Below are 4,620 nucleotides of genomic sequence, written 5' to 3'. Positions count from 1 at the left end.
AGAGGGGAAGGAGGACCTCAGTGGTTTGATATAGCACTAGAAACCTGGTATGAACAGCACAGAAGAAATGGTTCTGTTTGATCTGCTATCATGCCTCAAATGTGCGGATTCATCCCTGGGCTTCTTGATTCGCCTGAGGCTGAATCTCAGCATTTCTATTTAAACAGACCAAAAGCACTGTTTACTGTATGGGTCACATGTGAGGTTCATTTAAGTTTGTCACACCTAAAGAAATCCCCATTAAGTCCATTAACTGTTCTAATACACAAACAAAAGGAAATAAGATGTGAAATTCCTCACATTATTGCTTACACATAAAATACATCAGAGATTTTGTTTGGAAAGCTACTGTAAAAGTGAAACACTTTAGGATGTGTGTTTAATTTTTTAGGTTATTCTTGCTAATTTTTTCCTAGATACTTACATATTCCCATCTATAGTGTAATACTGTCTGTACAGGAGGTATTATGCTATCTGTATGCATGTGTATATACATATATAGATATATCCACGTTGCATGGCATGAATTTATGAAACTTTGAGCTGATTTATATTGTATAGGAAAGGATGGTGGAGGGTTTTAAATGCAGTAGTAGAAATGGGAAAGTTTGTCCTGAGATAAATATGTATGAATCTTTGAAAATAATTACTGCATGTACTTATTGTATGGATAATACCGCCCACCTACTTAGGTTTAAATTAGAGGAGTCCCTTAGGAGGAATTTCTGGCAGACGTGAAAATAAAGTACAATCTTGTAGATAATCAACAGCCCTAATGAAAAAGTAAGAAAGCCGCGGATCATGCTCAGCCTGACTCTGACCTGGGCTGATGAATTTTCTTCTTCCAGTCAAAGTTAGGGTGGAAGATGATACTTATGAAACCTTAAAGATGCTGGCCTATGCAGAGAAAGGGGTTGAGTGAACTTTTTAGGGAGTGTCACTGAGTGCTGACAAGGACTGACGCATACCCTGAGTGGCAGCAGACTTTCTATATGACCTTGGCCGAGTCACTTAATCCCTCTGTGCCTTGGTTTCCTCATCTGCAGAATGGGGTGTCAACAGCAATACTTCCCTGCCTCACAGGGAGCTGTTTGTGAGGTGTGTTCAGAGACAAACAGGAAGAATGCAGTGGAAGTAGTGGAAGTGTTACTATTTGTTACTGGAAACCCGTACAATATCAAATGCCTTGTTGGTCATATCCTGGAAAATATATTATTAACTGGCTTTTTCTTGGGAATTGGATATTATTGGAAACCACATGAGCCCATCATACCTTCCCTCTCCACCCTGCATCCCATCCTTTCTGCTCTCCAGTAGTCGTGCACAAGTAATGCACAACTCTTCCCATAAAAAGTATGCTTCTTTCTAGGATGACAGGTTTTTGGCTTCTGTAAATGATGAAACTGGGACTTCCCAAATCTACAGTCACATTCTCGTACCTAAGAACAACCTGTATAGATTGACACAAAGATAAGTAGTCTACTTAACCTTTGGTCACACTTTTGAAGGAATTAATAGCAATTTTTTAAAGTTGCTTTTGAATTCCAAAGGAATGTTCACTAGTAAGGACATCTCCCTCTTGGCCTGAGAGATTGAAAGAAACTCTTAGAAGCTGCAGCTCTATGCATATAAATAACAGATCCATGGCCTTTTTGATCACACCGTGATGCAGGTCTCATGGGTATCTGTTACAGACATGCAATGATCTCCCAAATTAGTCAAAATTCAGTTAGCCTAAGCAGCCAACATTTTTCAATGACTGGGTGTACACCAGCAAAGGGAGTTTATACAATCCAGTTTTGTATCCTATATCTATGCTGCTTTTGACCCAGTACTGTTGGACTGGCAGAAGCTCTAGAGCTGAACTTACGTGTCTGAATCCCAGCTGCTCACTCATGAGTGGACCATACAGGCATAGATGTGCACTGCCTTAACTGCACTGTGCAGAATTCTCTAGGCCACAGGGACTTAGAAATATCCTGTAAACATATTTCAGTGGTACTTGAAGTGTTCTGGATCTATAAATACAAATTACAGTCAAAAAATTTTTTAGTAATACCAGTAGGCAACGCGTGTAAGGGAGACCATTTATCTTCTCCATGACTGGGAAAACAGTGAATTTTCATTTTTAGTATTATGGCTCCAGTTTTCTCATGGACTGCATATCTTGGTAGCAGGATCCCTCTAGTATAATTTCTGCCATTCCGTTCACATGTTTAGGTTTACTTAAATCTGAATGTAGAGTCTGGTAAATCACTAACAAATGGTAGTCACTGTGGCTTATATGAAGTATTGCATATGTTTGCAGCCACACCCAGGCACTCACCTTAAAAGCACATAGGGACAATAGCACTTGTTATGTTGCACAATGCATGAGATAACGTGATGCAATGTTCATAATGTCATTGCTCTTGTATGTGCTGTTCATGTCAGGTGTTTATCCTGAGCAGCACGTAAGGGCATGGCACCCCATCAGCCCTGCACAGTCTTGTTCACCCTCACCTCTACCGGGGCACAAAAGGTTTGGTAGAAGTAATCCATTTGATCACTCCCTTTCTACTCTTATGTCAAGTCAAGGCAAAACTGTTTTTTGCTCACTAATTCTCATGCAAGGCTCCCAGTGACTTCATCTATCTAGGACTTTGAGGGTGTGAACCACTTTGTTATTTATAGAATTACTTCTTTTTTACACGCATGTTGGTAGGGTTTAAATCAGACAGGAAAAGTGCTAACATGATTGAAGACAAGAAATTAAAGACAACATTTTTTAATATGTAGGAAAGGATAATTCTCGTATCTTTTTTTCACTAGAAAAATGTGTTTGTCTGAATTATCAGAGAGTTGAATTTTATCAAGAAGACATTTAACATATTTCCTTGGGAGAGCAAAATATATTATGTAAATTTTATTTGGTTTTACAGTTTTTTAACTTTTTCTTTTTTCAGAAGAAAAACACCATATTTATATCTAGAGTTATTTTGAGCAATATGTAATATTACTGTATGATATGTTGATGTCTTTTCAAGATGGGGATCTATTTATTGAGCATGGGAAGCAAAATGTTCCTTTATAAATAAAAAATGTGGCAATACTTTAAGTCCTTGGAAACAGGATGTAAATATTGACATGCTAGTATAAGGCAGGAGACATGCTGGTTCTGAAGGAAGACTGAATAAATGTGTCTTTTCATTTAATCATTATTTACATAGCTGTTAAGAATCCTTACCATTAAATTTAGAATATTTTTGAAAATAACTCCTGTTGAGTACTCTGGAGTTATACACAAAAAGTGTACAATTATAACATCCTCTTATCAAACTAATACTGTAAACTGAGAAAGCTGCTTTAATTGGGGGATGAAATGTGGAATATTACAGAAATTTCTCAAATGGTCAAAATAGATGTCAGGAGAACACATTTCATTTCTGTCATTTGTAGGGATTATTCTTGACCTTCCCTGTTTAAGCAAGGATGAAACAAAGAAAAGGACAGGGAGATCTTGGGAAGACACCTGGCACTTAAGAGGAGTCAAGGATGTTCAGAAATAGTTGTGATTTTTTTTTCAGAACTATGAAAAATAGTGCTTAGAAGAAATGAAGTTCCTTTCCCTCCCTTTCCATTCACTTTTCCATAGAGTCAGTTTGGAGTACTTAACAAAAGACATAGATTGTTATAAACTCAGCTCTTCATATCTGTAAGAGCACTTGTTATGTACATTTTCTCTGAAATCATTTTGGAGCAGCTACTGTTGCAACATTCATTGTGTCCAGCACACGTGAGGCATCTGAGCAAAGAGTTTGCAAGTTCTCCTGCCCAGGCCAAGACCCAGGAGTGGATCTATTGCCTATGGAAACATCAAAGCGGTTTGAGAAGGATACCAGACCTTGATGAAAATAACATCACCTATTTTACCATGTTATTTATGTATGTTGGCTTTAGCTGAAGGTTTTTTAGGCTTTCTAAGATTTCCTGTTGCAACATAAATGACCGGATTAAAAATAATCTTTGGCTCAGTTGTTGCAGAGAGCAAGCAGAAAGCTGTTGAGGGTCATGAAAGTGGTTGGAGATCCTGATGTCAGTGAAGAAGAAGGAAGTGGGCAGGTTACTCTGATTTGTTTTAAACAGTTTTTAGTAGAAACAAGGTAGTACTGGAAACACTGCCAGGGTTTGCAGTCCTTTATTCAAGAAGACAGTCTTTTGCTTATGTGAGTAGCTGGCTTCACCTGTGTCCACCATGTACCCTTTAAAATTTTCACCCACTGCCTAGGAGATATCCCCCTCCTTCCAGTGTTCTGGGCTCTGGCCTCTCTGCCATGCTCCCTGGCTTCCTCCTAAAATGAATTGGCCCACTGTTGGTGGGACAAATCTAACATGATTAATTGAAAGAAAGACCAGTTAGCTCCATAAGGGCTGCATAAAATCAGAGATCTAAAAAAAGAGGCTAATATTCCCACGGGAATTTGCATTGCAGGCATTCCAAGCACCAGGGAATTCCATGGGCACACAGTGTAGTGTTGCTCTGCACAGGAGTTTCAGTACATAGCAAACTTTGTAATCATGGTTTCACTAGAGTTGGGAGTTTACCACTTGTTCAACTAGTATTTAAATTATGATCTCAAA

Source organism: Ammospiza caudacuta, chromosome 7, assembly GCF_027887145.1.
Source record: "Ammospiza caudacuta isolate bAmmCau1 chromosome 7, bAmmCau1.pri, whole genome shotgun sequence".
In the NCBI taxonomy this organism is placed as follows: domain Eukaryota; kingdom Metazoa; phylum Chordata; class Aves; order Passeriformes; family Passerellidae; genus Ammospiza; species Ammospiza caudacuta.
The sequence above is the reverse complement of the archived record's forward strand: the minus strand, read 5'-3'. Positions refer to the sequence as shown.